A 16,957-nucleotide genomic window follows, 5' to 3' on the forward strand; every position below is an offset into this window, starting at 1 on the left:
AACTAATTAATGGTTGCTGTTACCCTACTTGGCATTCTTTGGTATCGCATATATATTCCCCGACAAATACAGAAAATGCCAAATAAATAAATTGATTGGAGGCGCAGATCCATTGGTTGCGGCTGATTGAGTTTGGAAAAACGTTTACAAAATATGTGCCCACTAATTGACAATTAAGCAGGAAGTACATAGTTGAGGGGACCACCATATAAGTATGTATGTACTTAGTTTTCTAAATTGCATGATTGATAAAAGTGCTTTGAGTTCCAATCGAAGGGCGTGGAAGCGTGCCAGACATTCTCGAATGCGAAAGAGGGTGGAAAACTAAGCGGCTAACTGATTTCCGAACAAAACTTTCAACATATTAAAACTGCACTTGCCAGGATGGATATTTTCCCCCCGTGGTCGACCAACGGCAAAGGAATGGCACAAGGCGCTCAAGTATGTTGAACACGCGTCAAGTTCCTGCGGCAAACTTTTGCGTCAACTTTTGCAGGACCAGGACCCGGGAACCAGGACTCAGGATCCAGAACTCAGGACCCCCCAGACGAAGGTGAGTTTCAGTTGGTCTGGGCACTTAAGATCCAACGAGAAGCGGACGCATTGACAATGGCAGCAGCAGCAGCAGCGGCGGCAGCACCAACAACAATAACAATAATTCTAATTAAAGTTTTCAATTTGAAGTTTCGACTTCCCCCCAGTCAACCCCACCAAACCCACCAAAATACCTAGAAAGAGACTCTTATCGCAGGCAACGAACATCGTAGGCGATGAAAACAAAGCCGGGCAGACAATGCCAGCGAGCAGACAATGGAGCAGCGTCGAGTACAATGCAGCCCCGAAATGATCCCAAAAGCAAAACACTCGGAAAAAAATACAGAACCATAAAAACAATCTAGGCATATTCTGGGAATTTGTGATATTATTAAAATGAAGAATGAATTCAAAATTATCTAAATTGGTATCTAGAAATAATAGATTAAACATGCCTATTTTCACTATAATATTTGATCATTATATGAAAAACTTGATTTTATAAATCATATATGGTTTATTTTTTATAATAAACAGTGAGAGCTTCAACCCTATTTAAGTATCTACAAAATTAGTCTATAATATTTGTTCATTATATGAAAAACTAGATTTTATAGATGTTATGGTTTTATTTAAGATCAGATAAAATAAATAGTGAGAGCCTCAACCCTATTTAAGCATCTACAAAATAATTCCTTTAAAAATAAATAAATAAATAATAATAATAGTTAATACATCTTTTAATTAATGTTATCTACTAACTTTACTATTATAAATATTATTTTTTCTGGCAGCAAGATCTATTTATAGCTTCCAACTACGTTCCTAAAGAATGCCATAAGAAAATTTTCATTTAAAGATAATTTCATAAAAACATTTCTCAGTTATTTTTCTTGGTGCACCGGCTAGGTGTAATCTAATAACAAATAACTTCGGGAAGTATTAATCATATTTCCCGGCGGTGTATACGGTGTTTGTGGGTGTGTGCCGAGTGTTTTGTGCGTGTGGTGCTTCTACTAATTATAAATTTCAATTGTTCACTGAATGCATTTGGCTGGCGCTCCATTACGTAGCCCAACTTTGGCCCGAACCCATCAAGCGTGCCTAAGCGGCTCAGACCATTGAGGCATGCACCGGGCCAACTAACTATGAATCATGCAACGATGATGAAGCTCAGTCTCAGACTCGCAGCCTATGCTCTGCCTTTGCCTTCCTGATAATAATAATCTGCATAATCAACATCATAATGCAACCAGACAAACACACTGAAACTCACACACTCAAGGGTAGGCTGTCTGGCAAAGGGCTTTTTGGCCAACGTCAAAAATAAAATCTCAACAAGAGTTGGCAAACAAAACAATTTAATAAACGAAATTACATTTTTGGAAGATGTTCTGGTAAGGGGATAAATTACACTTTAAATGTGGATGGAAAAATTCCAAAGGTTTTCCATTACTCACATTTATTTTCCATAAAATCCATGGGGAAATTTAACTAATGGATTAATCCTCCCTAAACTTTTATATAGAAAAAGGTAATATTACCTTTACTTGGTAAAAGCAAAAAAGGGAAAAGGAAAATTAAATAAAGTTGGCAGATTTTACAAATATTCAATTTTTTTTTATAATTTATTTAGAGATTGGTAAAAAGTTGACTGCATACTAAAATAATATGTATTTTGAGCTGCTTTAAGCTTTAAACAATTCATATTTTTAAAATCGCGTACAATGCAATTCATCAAAGTAGAAAAAAGATAGATTTACACATTTATGAAAATGTTTGGAACATCCTCAAGCAGACCCAGCTAAGTAGATTCAGGAATGGACGAAAAAATTCTAGGATGAGTTTGCGGCATGGATTGTTTGCATATGTGGGTTGGGGGCGGTTTTGTGTGCTCAACCAAAGCTGCAACCGAAATCATTAAAACCGGTCACAGGGAAAAAAAATGTATATAGAAATAAAGTGAAAATAAAAAATAAAGAAGGCACACACAAAGGAGCGTTGACAGAGAAGCGATGAACCGGGGAAAATCCCCCCTAACCACCATCACCATCGTGTCCTCATTCAAAGTTACCCGCCCACGCTGAAAATCCAGCGCCATGACAAATCAATATTGGTTATTTTTGTATGCATGAACTGGGGGCGTGTCAGCCGTCTGCCTTCTTTCGCCCCCCTCCACCACCGTCTCTGCCAAAATAATCATCACAAACTTTGACGCAGCACGCATATTAAATAAACTCACAGCCACGGGTTCAGGAGAGTATCTCATAGATACGAAATACAAGTACACGGCACTCCAGCATGCATAAATTAGTCCGTTCGTTGGCTGTCTCTTGAAATTTTCGCCAAAAAGGATGGTACCATCCATCCGCGACGTATTGACAAGCTCGATTCCGAGTAATTAAGAGGGAGTTTGGTTCGATTCCAACCAACCCCCCTTTAGATGAGGAGTCCTTGAGGCGGAATTAGATATTATTCGAGGGTGGGTAAATATGTATGGTTAACCTCAGAGCCAACAAAGCCAAAAGTGTATTTCCATTGGTGGATAGCAAAAATTAGTTATCGCAAACAGGTAATCGCAAATGCAAGTGGAACTAAGGAGTGGAAAGATGGATTCCCCTAACCAAAACCAGCAAAATGATTGATGGAATACCAATTATTGTGCTAGCGAAATAGAGATTGACATAAAATAAGCCATGAGGATTAAGGGACATACTCGTTTTGGTAATTGTATAAAAATAGACAGCAATTTTACTATTAATATGGTAGAATAAGAGTTTATCTTGTTTCTACTTGTTTCTTAATTAAAAGTCGTAGACAACAAGACAAACGGAAAATAGTTAATTATCCTTTAACTGCCAATTTGACAAATATTTTCCAATTTATCGACAAAAGCGCTTTAAAGTTAAGATGCTTTCGATAAATGATCTTGTTTCGTTGGTAATTAATTTTTATGTCTCTAGTTTATTTGGCCTTTTGCAGTTGTTCTACGACTCTCATCGATTGCCACTGATGAACGTTTTATTAGCTCAATCTTCGGACTGGCAAATAGCAATTACCAACTCTGGTGCAAACTGCCATTTGTTCACTGCTCATTGAATGCAATGCAAAGTGGGTACAGCAACAAGTGAGGCTCTGCGGCTCCTCTTAAATTCCCGACCTCAATGGCACAAACAGCAAAACGGAAAAAATTAGTCAGAGATGGATAAAAGCCGAAAATTCAAAGCTGAAATGTGCATTTGTATTTCCGTTCGCTTTCCACAAAATGAAGAATCCCTTGGATGCAGACATCCGACCGAAAAAGCGAACGGAAAACTGATAATGATTGTGGCCTGCGGGGCCTTCAATGCAATGACCAAAAGCCCAAACCGTAAATGCATAGGGAAAAAAAGATCTGATACCATTTATAATCGAATGTAGTTTTGTATTATTAGATAAAATAGAGTATGTGATGCAGAATTGTAGTCCATGAAACTATTTTTCAAAATTAGTTTTTAGTGCCACTAACGTTTTTTTTGAACTTATGATTATTATTTTTGGGATACAGAAATATTTCCCTATAAGAAATATAAAATTAATTTTTTTAATTTTTTTCGAAATATATTTTTGAAAAACTTTTAAAACCCTTTTCTCTCAGTCTGCAGATTCATGGATATAGAGTGAGAACCATGGCAATAACTGGCGCCTGCCTAACCAAAATTAGTTCAGATTCAGGGGCCTACCAAGCGGGGTTTTCGGGGGGTTTGGCAAAGGATATTTCGGGTGCATATTAAAAGCCAGGCAGGCAGAGGCAGGCGGCAGGAGGAGAAAAAGCGGCAGACAAAATCAAATGACGTCCCGCATAGACAAACAAATTTTCCATGTGCATGTGCAATGGCGGGTGTGGGCCAGAGGATATTGGTGGAGATGCCAAAATATTCTATGGGGTGGCCTCAACGGTTTGTCGGATTCGGTTCGCTTGGGGGCGTGGCAGCTGCAGGAACAGAACTGGCATCATCATTAAATATCATTAACACAGCAACGAACAAGCAGTACAGACAGTACAGACAAACTGACAGCAGCAACATCAGCATCACAGGCAGCAAAAGCAGCAAAAGCAGCAACAAAGGCAGCCATTTGGTGATATCATTAACAAGAGAGCAGGATGGTGATTTTAGCCGGGGAGATCCAGGGAGTATGGGTACTACTTTAAGCAAAGGAAACTGAGGCAATAGCAATTGCAAACGGAATCGCAATAACACACAGCAAACTGTAGTAGTAGCAGAAAGCAGCATCACCATCATCATCAGCAGCTACAATCTGGATATCTCGCAAAAAGGAAGCAAATGTGTATACAAAATGTTTTTAATTAAACGCTTCCTCCCTTTGAGCCAGAGCATCTCCTTGGCTGAAATGAAGTTGACAGACTCTCTCGACAAGCTTCAAACGGAAAATACCAGATTCTACCTTAACGCTATCAGCGGCAAAAGTCATCAGCAATTTACAGGGATATTCCATGAATATTTCAATCAATTTGGTTTCCTCTTGTTTCCTGATTCTCCTTTTTGTATTTTGCATTTTTACACCGATGGGTTTATATAATTCAAGCATGGCAAAAAAATCTATTATATAACGATTTCAATCAGAATTTGGGGGGAAAATAAATTAGAACAGTGTAGGTTGAAAAAAGGAATTTAATATATATAATATATATATATAATTCAGATATATTATTTGCATTTCCATTTCTATACCGATGGATTTATATAATCTATTATATTATGATTTCAATCTGAATTTGGGGGAAAATAAATTAGAGCACTTTAGGTCTAACACAAAGAATAATTTAATATGATCCAAGAAAAATATATTTCAGACATACTATTACTTTCCAAAATCATTTTACACATAGTTTTGTTAAGTGTTCTGTTTCGAATATTTATTTTTAACACCCATTTTAACAGAAGCTTTCTAATTTTTTTGTGTGTGCTCCAAAAGAGTTTATTAGTTGCAAGGTATTTTACCCACTTCGCTGGTATTCAACTTGATTGCTGCATTTTGCATTCTACCGAGAAGAAGAAAGGGTTATGGATATTCAGTGTTATGGATGGATGGATGAGTGCTGGCATAGACGAATGGTTGGATGGATGGATGGTTGGATGCAAAAGTATAAAATTACAGAACGGCATTCCACACATTATGCAATGTCAGATGGGTTGGGGGGGGGGGAGGGGATATGGTTGAATGTTGGCATGGCAGCAGTGGTAGCGGTCCTTTGAAATCACATAATAATGTGCATCTCCCGCTGTCAGCTGGTGTTTTTATTACAGATTATGAGCGGCAAAACATAAAGCAGAAGCCGCCGAGAACAAACTTTTAGCCATGATTCGTATAATTGCAGTACGAATAATTACATTAAAATCAACAATGCTCTGGTTGTGGAGTGCAGACAGACAGACAGATACACAATAAAAGATTATGCTCTGTGATTGTCTGTTTTTCCGTTTGGCGTTCGCAACAAATGTTGTTATTTATGCGCTTGAAAAAGTTTTTAATTGATTTAATAAGTAATGCGATTAATATCGAACAATATGCGATGGGAAAGAGAGATATATATCTGCATGCCAGACAGTAGCACTTCTATCTGAAACCTCAAGAGCATGTTGTTATAAATTTTTTTTCCCCGTTCGATCGTTCGTTTACTGATTTGTGGCTTTTGATGTTTTGGGGCGGGCCTTTGAAAAGCTTTTAATTATGTGTTCTACTCTTGAATTTACGATGTACTCAAAGCTTATGGGGGCTCTACTTTTATGAATAGGTTGAATGATTGACAGGGATTATGCGACTGCGACAGGTTGGGGGATCCGTTGACTTGACAACACAACTCCACCCTTTATAAATTGGTCACCATTTGGTGGTTTTCCATCTAGAATTATTTCCTAACTAGATGTAAACAACCTTTCGCATTTTTATCTCAAAGCTTAGGGCATAAGGACAGATAAGAACTGTCATTTTATCATATTTTCCCCATTCTGTTTATTTTGTGATGCTCCTGTGTTAAGCCCTGAAAAATTGCAGAACTAAGGAGGGTAGAAAAGAAAACCTGCAAAGAGGCGTGTGAAAAGCGTACTGACAATCGGCCCAAGCTGTGGCCCCTGATTGCGCTCCTCAGTTCGGATTGCCCATGACAAAGTAATGACAGTTTACAGCAGATGAAATAAACAAATGACCAATGCCCGGGCATCTGAGCTGAGTTGTGCGGGATGATTGGTGCTGGGGATTGTCAAAGGAACTCTGAACTGCACTGGGAGAATAATAATAATATCCAAAAGAAACACTATTTTAATCCTTAACAAAGGAACAAAAAGTATATGGGTGAAAGTGATTGACTAGATTTTAAGAATAATAAAATATTGTATCCAAAAGAAACACTATTTTAATCCTTAATAAAGGAGAAAAAAAGTATCTTATAAGCATTTATATTTTTAAAATTAAATTACAAACTTAGGATCAAACACCAGGTAATACTTTCTTTTGGTTGTAAATGTTTTTATTAGGGATTTTATTATGTAAACCCTCTTTAAGGAACTGTGTTCCCTATTTTTATAGTGAATACTTATACATATTTTTCCAAGTGTCAGCGAAATATTTAAGTATTTTGCTCCGAGTTGAAAGCTGAAGCTGATCTGAAGCTTCGTTTCATTTGTTTGTTCGCAGCAGTTAAATGAAATGGCTTGTAAGGAAGGGAGAGTGTGGGTGCTTCAGGGGTTTTTGGGTGGATGGATGGGTGGATGGATGTGGATGTGGATATTTCTGGGGGAAGGTGACAGTGACTGACTATCATTACGCATTTATTGTTGCTGCTCAGTGCCATTGTGTTGGTCAAGATGCTCGTATAAGAAGAAACCCATCATCATGATGAGCATGACGATGATAATAATGTTGATGACAACAGACGTTGCCTGGGTGTCCGTTGGGTGTGAATTTAATAAAGCCCCCCTATGTATGTACACATATTTGTACACAAAGGCCGTCATGGCAACACCGTGGGTGTCGGAAGGAAGCCTCCTCCTCCTCCATCCATCCATTCAACCATCACATCACTCCAACCATCCATCTCTTAATGTGCAACAACTATTTTCAATTATTGCCAATCAAATGTTGCATTCAATCGATGTTTATTTGCAGCAAAGGCGACCTTATTACGAGGTTGCTTTCCAGCCTGTGGGGGGGGTTATTGGTTTGCAAGGGACGTTTGCGGATTGGGTCCTTTTTGGGGGCAAGGGGCGTTGCCTAAGAGCCATGTAATTAGTTTGCAAGTGAGTGTCAGGATTAATCTTTGAGTGTGTGTTTGATTGTCGCCACTTCACATGAGACTCTCTATCGCACGGATATACACACACATTCAAGTTAATGCAGGGCAAATTAGAGATGCGTGCGTGATGGAAATATTAATCGTGTCATTGAGTACTGTGCGTGTTGCAGGCTTTAATTGGCAACAGACATCGTAAAGTGATATCGTGTATATTATTATTATTGTTTTAAATTAATAAAAACATGATTAAATCAAACTGGCAGCAAAGAGATATCATCTTGATAGAAGAGAGTGTATAAGTCAGGTTTAAAGATTCAATTTTAAAGGTTATTTACGAAGTGTGAGATAACTATGTATTACATAATTTTAAGGTATTTATATTATTTAATAAAATAATTTTATACTTTATATAAAGTTCCCTCACGCGTCCATCACTATTGAAAATACCCTCTTGCCACTACTGTGTGTGCGTATGTATCTGGTCAAAGAAAGTGCGTAGCGCACATGTTAATTAAAGCTATTGCAAGCACAGCAAAATCCAGGGCCAGAGATATTATCCCAAAAAAGGGATAGTAATGAAGACCTTATATGTATAGAAAGGAGATGAGTAATGCAATTACGACCACCAACGAAGTCAATAACAATGCAATAGCAATAACGAGTCCTTTGAAAAGCTATGATGGGTTTTGTGATACCCGATACCCGTCAGCTAGGGGCTGTAAATATTATTTGATAGCCTCTACATAAGTGCAGCTATTGCTATTTAATTAATTAGTTCCAATGCAATTCGGGCAATTTAGTCAACAATTTTTGGTTCAATTAATGAATATTCTGTTTGTCATTTGTTGAAATGTTATATAACTCTCAAATAAATTACACTCAATTAAAGTCAATAATCAAGGCAATATTAGAACTTTCCTTTAATTAATACTGTATTGTATAGAGTAAATAACTTGATTACATAACTTGAGTTAACCCTTGGTTCCAGGCGCACTTGCCACGAATTCGCGGGTTTTCATGGAACAAACAACAACCACAACGACGAAACCAACGTCCATCTAATTAGGTTATGTTTGATTGTTGTAATATGGCAGATCCTCTAGTCCAGCTCCTTGTTCTTCGTCATCTTCTACTGGCCGCCATCTCTATCTCTAGAGATTCTCCGGTCAATTCCACAACCGACCCCAGAGCTCAACCCGTGCGAAATTGGAACCGCCAATGGAATTTAATCAAGTTTTATTTGCACTAGTCCGAGGTCCCTGGGCAGCGCAGATGAGCAATGAGAGCACATCAGCAATAAAATCTGCCATATGTGTGAGTCTGCCACAGTGGAGCTTCTGGGGAATGTACTACATGTCACATAAATTCCCAATTTAGTATGATATTTAAATGTGTTTTTAGTGCTAATAAACGAACTAGATTACATTTGCACAACTGATGAAGGAGATTGTAACTGTTTTTTTTTTTACTGATTCCCATTTAAAACTTTTATATTCCTGTTCGGTTTATAGAGTTTTAACTGTATATATAATCGAGTATCTGTGTGGGCAAAATGCTCCAGTATGTGTGAGTATTGATTGTCATAATTAAACGCTGCTGCTGCTGCTGCTGTTGTGCAATTTCCCTGACCATCACGTATCTTTCCCCACTTTTCCCCATGTTTTCCTTTCTTTCCGTTGGGTCCCTGCAACTCACTCGTGCTTCTTCAGTTTGTTTGAGTTTTGTAACTGCGCTTTAAAAGTTTGTTGATTGAATGCAGCGCTGCACAATTGTTGCAAAAGGGCAGTCATAAAGTGGCCTTACACAAACACAATCCCACCTATAAGTCCACTCCCTCTTTCCTATTTTTTTTGCTTTGCTTTTCTTTTTTTTCTTTATTTCCACCCACACGAGCAGTTTTATAGCCATTCTTTTGTATACTCTGTGGATTAGTTCTTCATTGTTTAGTTGGCAGCGTGGCGCTTTGCAGATAGCTGACAGCCCAGAGAGAAATGCCAAGAAATGCATTGCAACTTATCAGGGCGGAGAATACCGAATACCAAATACCAACTAAAGGGGCAGCAAATGTGTGCAGAATGTGGGGGAGATAGTAGAATGTGTTGAGCTCAAATGGTGCACAGCAAAAAAAAAGATAAGGTATTATTGGAAATTGAATTGCATTTCATGATCTTTTGAACTTTTCCCCGAAGTTTAGTACATAAATAAAAAGATACGAATTTGTTTTTGGTTCTTAAAGGTCTACGACTGAAGATTTTTCACGTTAAATTGACAAGACACGGTATAATATCAAAATATTATATCTCTTAAAGATGGATTTTGAAATTAGTGAGATTTGACAGCAATTATTTTTCAAGTATCATTCAAAACTTACGATTTCTGAATTCAAATTCAAACATTTTTTCTCAGTGCATCATTCGAATTGCAGCTGCTAAGTAGTTCTGTGGGCGTGGCAAAATGCATAGCTAACTAGCTGGGTGAAGAGCAGAAGCTCACTTAAGCAGCTCAAGTCGAAATAGATTTCGGGTGCCATGAATAAAATATCCCAGTTAAGAGCTCACAGCTCGGCACGTGTGCGAATTTGATAGAGAGCAGGTTTGCTTTATATGGTGCAGGTGCAACGATTCTGCGAAATAACTATAGCTGAAATACTCACTTAAGTGATTAGCCCAGTGAATGCTGCATTATTCAAATGAATATCGGGTAAGCTTTGGTATTTATTCAAATTACTTGAAAATGAATAAAATATCCATAGATCAACCAATTTTATTGATTCGTCTACAACTGCAAAATGTTAGGACCAAGCCAAAAAATCTCAAACATCTTAGCCCATTTAAATCAGCACCACTTCCATATAATTTCGGTTCATTGTTATCTAAAACCACTTTTGATTCGGAACACAAAGCTTTTCCGATCCTTTCACCATTCACTCGACATTTTCATTTAGACCAGCACTCCAGGGGCACATTAAAAGCGACGGCCTTCGACAGCATTTTCCACATTTTCACTTAGTTATTACATTTTATTTGCTTATTTATGGGCTGCTTTCACGCTGTCCGCTCCACTTTGAGTTTCCTTGCCTTTCGCATTCGCACTCGCACTCGAATTTCCATTTCCCTGCATTTCCCTGCTTAGCCATGTCAATTGTCGGCACATCGGTTGGCTGGCTATTGACAAATATTACAACAAGTCCACCCCCTGGGCAGTTCTATGGGGTATACCCCCCTAACCATACCACCCCCGCCAAGAGTTGTTATGATTATATTGTGTGCGACATTGTCAGAGGCCGTTTCCATACCCACAACACGTACAGTTCTCCATCGCCAGTCGTATAATATGATATTTGCATGAAATTACATGGACAACACTGATCAGGGAATGGTTTGGGGGGACGGGGACGGGGATTGGGATTGGGATTGGGACTCCGACTGGGAATGGGGGAGGTCGGAAGGCGTGGCACTGGCCCTTTGGGTTATTAACATGCTCCAGAGATTAGAACGACGCCGGCAATGATGACAACATTTGATTTCTTTTCCGTTTGCACAGGACTCGCTTTGCAATTCCCAGCTTTCACTAGGAAAAAAGTCCCAACATTCAATATTATACATTTCTAGAGGAATATATTACACAATAGATCACAATCTTCTTTAAAAAATGTTTAATTAAATGAAAAAACATTTTTAAATCGTTCTGTAAAATATTTTTACCTTCTTTGTTTGAAATACTTAGTTAGAAAAGATTATTTTAATGTTAATATTTTCCAAAATTTATAAAACTTTAAACTTAATCCAAACTTTTTGATAGTGTACCTCTCCTTTCTTATTTTTTTGCCACCCCCTCCCTTGTGCTAATCAGCGCAAATACCCAAAATACAAAAGCCAAATCGAAAGTAAAAGCAGAAATCAGTGAAAGAATGAAAGAAAGGAATCTCCTCAAAAGAGCTTCCAGCTCAGACAACCTTCTAACCGCCGCCCATTTTATCGCCCCTCTAGCGAAGCCAAAAAGACGTCAATCAAGAAAGGAAAAAAAAAATTTGATATGCCTTCTGGGTTTTGTGTTGATTTTTTCGTGAGGTTTTCGGGATTATTGATTTGTTCTCTGTGCTGTGCCTGTAAACTGATATTTGGCATTTGAAATGCGAGCAATTCGGGCGGTTTTTTTTTCTTTTTTTGTCAATTGGTAGGGGAAGTTTTTCCCCGTGATATATGATAAACTCCAGGCGGCGGCAGAAGTCTGCGGCTGGATTAGCCGCTCAACGATTTAAGTGATTGTATATCTTACAGATATACGATTTCGTTGAACAAGTGGCGAGATTTAATAGCTCGGGCCAGAAAAGCTAGCAAGTGGCTCAACTCTCAGGTGAACTTGGGGAATCGAGAATCGGTGGTCGGAGAGATCAGAAAGCCCCCATCTCTGGGCCACAAGTTTGTCCTTACAGTTTAAAGTGATTTGTGGCGCTTGGAGTGGCTAAGAAAGTTTCCTTTTACCCCCACCTCTACTATATCTGTCGCTGTGTGTCTCACTTTATTTCGCTTGGCTGGAGGTTTTTATGGCTCTTCAGTTGGCAGTTTTAGCCAAGAAACGGCTCAACTTCTCTGGAATCTGGTAGCAATTGCGGAATTACACTTTGATTAACAAATGCTAATGTTGTTCCTGTGTTTCATTGTTTAGATGGGGTTTGATTTGCTAGCCCCACTTGATTTTATTGAATGCAATTGTTTGGAAACTTTTGTGGATAAAGTTTTTCATCTGCAATCCCAGGCGATTGATTTATCAGTGACTGTAAAACCATTCCAAAAAAACCAATCCAAATCGTAATCCTAATCCCTTTTCAAAGGTATTTAAAATAAACATTCAGAAAGATATTAAAATACTCGTTCATTCATTTTGCTTATAAATCACACCAATAAATTCATTTGCTGACATTTTAAGTGTAATTAAGACTGCATTAAATCCTTCTCAAAACTTTTAAATTACTTCTCTCGTTTTCATTATTATCAACTGAAAGGAAAAGGTCAAGCTCCGGCGATTTTCATTATCAAATACTTATTTACCCTTTGCCGACGGCCTGCTATATATTTAGCTTAATTTCAATTTGAATATTCCTCTGTTTGGATAACATTCCAAATGACCTTTTACCCAACTTGTGCCCGCCTGTGCTGTCAGTAATTAAAATCTGTCCAAAGCCGTGCAATTAAACCCCAAAAATAAAACCAATTGCTAACCCCTCGACACAAAAAAAAAAACACAGAATACATATTACAATGTATATAAACTGGGTATAATACCAACCTTGAGCCTTGAGTGTGGAAGGATCTGGGCTGCTTAGTGAGGACAAGAAGGAGTCAGGAGCAGGGCACACAAAGCAATTAGCAGAAAGGGACGCACGAAAGGACGAAGGTTTCCAGCAGCAGAAGTGAAACGGACTTGTCTGTAAAAAGAGAGCAAGGTAAAATATTTACATTAGCTGAGGGGAATAAATAAATAAAATATACAGATGTGACCAAAATAATAGCCTTGGGTATGGCATTGCTATACAATAAATATTTATGCGGTAATTTTATGTGTCTTTCACATAGGAAACCCATTTTCTAATGCAATTTTTATAAATTTAACAACTCAAATATTTTTTTAGAACTAAAATAGCCTACACAGAGTGAAATATTCAAGTAAATTGTTCTTGAATTGAGAGCATTCGTTCTTAAAAACCGTGCAAGTACAATTTGGTGATAAGAGAATACATAAATTGAGTTTATTTAACAGCTGTTTAATAAGTATAAACTATTAGTTGTTGATATATACAATCTAAATACCACCAATTCAACTTGATTTAAGCACAATGAAAACATTTTTAAGCTCGAAAATTTCGATAAATTTTTAAGAACATTTTCAACTCAGATTAGAACGTCAGAAATCACTGTACTAATATTTCAAACACTGCTTTGCAATAAAATAAATATTTGTGTGGAAATTTTATTTACTTTTCACATAAAAAAGCCATATTCTTAAGTAATTTTTACAAATTTATTCCCTCAAATATTTATTTTTATAACCAAAGATGACTACTAATATTTCGAACACTGCTGTTTGCGGAAGGCAAAGCAACCTTGCTGTGCGAGACATGGAAATCCTTTTTTAATTTCCTTACGCGCCGCAATTGTAATTTGTATCTGAACTGTTTGGTCGGGCTAAATAAAGTTATAAAAGCATAAAGAGCGAGCCTAAACACGCCATGCCAAGGAGGATATTGTAGAAAATCTGAAGTGCGTTTCTGTTGCACATAAAATTTCATTGATTACATTTGTTTGCCGTTTGCCTGCTGGGCGTTAAATGCCCTAGAGTGGGTATATTTTTCTTATTTTTTTTTTCTCCAACCAAGGAGCTGGTGTGTGTGTGTGTGTGTGTGTCTAGGATCGCTTCCTGTTTACACAATCCAAGACCTAGGGTCCTGGCACACGCGAACCCAGGGTGCAAACACACCAAATTCATGGCCACGCCACGAGAAATACTTAACAAATAAAACGGCGGTAATATATCTTTGTAGCGGTTGGCGGGAGGGGGGTCGAAAATACCTAGAATTATGTGCGCCTAGAAATATTTAAAACGCTATTTATATGCTAATACCAGCGAACACACAAATTCAGGGGAAATGAAAACGCCCTAAACTGCATTACAAATACCAAAAGCGAAATGCGAGGGCGGTGGTGCAATGGAATTTCCTTCTTTTCTGTATTTTTTTGTATTTTTTTTTTTTGTATTTCAACCAAACCGAAAACAGTTTTCACTAAATCCTCATTAATTAGTAGCATTTAGGGCGGCATTTTTTTCCCCGCCGCATTCGTTTGTGTGTGCAGCCACGCCCACCGCACCGCCCCCCGCTTAACGAGCCAGCGATGCGGCAGCATTAAAGCTACTTAGCATTAGGACTAAGGCCAGGTACAGTGGGCCCCAACCCAAACGAAACCAGCCGGCCGGTAACAGATGTTGAAAAGCAGCCAATGACATTACTCAGCACTTTGGTTGCCCCAAAAGAGCCCAATGATGCATAAAATGAACAGGTGTCTGCGTTATTCATTGGGATTACCCAACCATAGGATATACCGATGGGGGGAATTCGAAGCCAACTAAAGTCTTTAAAGAACATAAATCAGTTAAGGCTAATTTTGGCCACAACAAAAAGTTCTTCTATGCCTGTGAAAGTTTCCCGAGTGTGTGTGGAAAATATTTAAAGTTTGAAGCCATGAAATTGAAGTGAACGAATTTTATATGAATTGAGGCAACTAATTGGAGGGGATTGTGCTTTTAAAGTGGTTTTGTAGTCTTTTGAAGGGGAATTTAAATAACACAAATGAAATAAAAATAATTGAAAAATAAAAAATTGTGAGGTCTTAAAAACTATTTAATAAATCGAAACTTGTTTTTCTAATTGCTCAAAATAGTAAGTGCTTTCTTTTCGTTTATTTATCAATTTTTCAAGTCAATTTTTCATTGTTTCTGCATAGGAAAAAGAATTTTTGGCAATAAACCATACCTAAAAAATTCCGCAAATTCTAACCCACTGTGCCAACGCTTATTTTAGCAACACCCAAAAATGTAGGCAACACAAAAAATAAACACTCAAAGCGAGCGCAAAAAAGGAGAAAGGAGAATATTTCATATATATATTTACCATCGAGGGAACTCTGCCCTTTATGCCACTACACAACACTATACAACAAGAACATAAAAACAACGACAGCGACTAAGACAACACTACAAATACCATTGGACCGGCGAGGCATTTGCCTGCATTTAATAACGTTTAGTCTGTGTGAAAATAGAAAAAGAATATTTGGGTAGGGAAAAAAAGGGGAAAGGGGAAAAGGAAAAGCGAACGGAGTACAAACAAAAACAGAGTATTTCAAATTGTATGGGAAAATCGGGGAAAAAGAGGAAATTCCTTCCCCATTTTACCCGAGACACGGGACCGTGCAACGCATTAATTTCATTCACACTTTGAAAAAATATCTACGTACATATATTTAAGGCAAATATGCAATAACGGCGTGTTGGAAACAATAATATTTGTCTAGGAACCCGAACATCCAATGAAAAGAGGGAAAACGGGGAATAAGAAAAAAAAACAGCCGAAGACCTATCAGCAACACATGATGACAATGCTTGCTGCATGCGATGTTGGGCATTCTGGGGTTAAGGGCTATATGGATGGACAAGAAGCACGCGCAGCATGGAAAAAAAGGCATAAGACCGAAAAAACAAAAGATCCCTGGTTCGTGTTGGTTTAACAATTGTGAGACAACAAAAATGGTGTCGTAATAATAATTGCTTAGTTAGGGCAGCAGCAATAAATTATCATTTCTTTTCAGAAAACAAAACTTTTAAGCTGGCTTTAGAAAGTTAACACATTTTGGAATCAAAAACAATACACACCTTAAACTCTTTAAAACTCTAATAACTTTTTGAAAACCTAGGCAGTTTATACACTAAAATAGGATAGACCAAAAACTTGTTTCAACAAATTCCACTAAAATGTGAGTGAGTGAAAACGGCAATCCCTCTGAGGCCATTTGATGACCTTTCCCCTTCCCCCCACGACAAATCGCAGCCAAATGCCGAGAAATCCCCTTAGAACGCCCCGTTTTTTATGCCAACAGATATTGAAAAGATCCCAATGCCAATGCTGCAGCTGCAAATGTTGAATTCTGAACAAACAAAGGAGTGCGGAAGGGGCTTTGTGCATTTGTCTCGCGCTGCCTTGATCCCCAGACCTATTACATTAGGGAGCCCATCCCTATACACATACACACAGTAGCCACCAAAAACGGGAGCACAGTTCCCAACCCAGTAAAAAAAACCGACAAAAACGATACGTTTCACGGTGTTTGGGATTTTTCAATGTGTAAAACTACCTGTCGCTGGGCTGTGTGGTTGGGTTTGTGTTAGGTTTTGAGTTTTCCATTCCATTCCGACTGCTGCCACTGCCACTGAAAGTTGCTGGATTTTGGCCTCGCGTTGAGCTGGGCAAAACTATCTTTTAACACGCACAACGCATTATACGAGCACCTTGCATGCACACGTTTGTAGGACCAGGACGTGGTCGAAATGGCAAAAAGAGCGAAAGAGACGCTAGAT

General features: G+C 38.1%; 1 protein-coding gene across 4 annotated transcripts in view; it reads right to left on the bottom strand.

The window, feature by feature from the left end:
• LOC108007190 (uncharacterized) overlaps positions 1-16,957 on the bottom strand; it is an 81,473-nt gene that overhangs the window by 12,490 nt on the left and 52,026 nt on the right. For 2 of the 4 annotated variants that reach the window (XM_065865071.2, XM_065865070.2), the window contains exon 1: positions 13,118-13,256. The exons of the other annotated variants lie outside the window; for them this stretch is intronic. The gene's annotated coding sequence lies outside the window, so the exon portion shown is untranslated. Of the gene's footprint in view, positions 1-13,117; positions 13,257-16,957 lie in introns of those variants that run through there. 4 annotated transcript variants of the gene reach the window in all.

The sequence above is a fragment of the Drosophila suzukii genome, chromosome 2L (assembly GCF_043229965.1).
Source record: "Drosophila suzukii chromosome 2L, CBGP_Dsuzu_IsoJpt1.0, whole genome shotgun sequence".
In the NCBI taxonomy this organism is placed as follows: domain Eukaryota; kingdom Metazoa; phylum Arthropoda; class Insecta; order Diptera; family Drosophilidae; genus Drosophila; species Drosophila suzukii.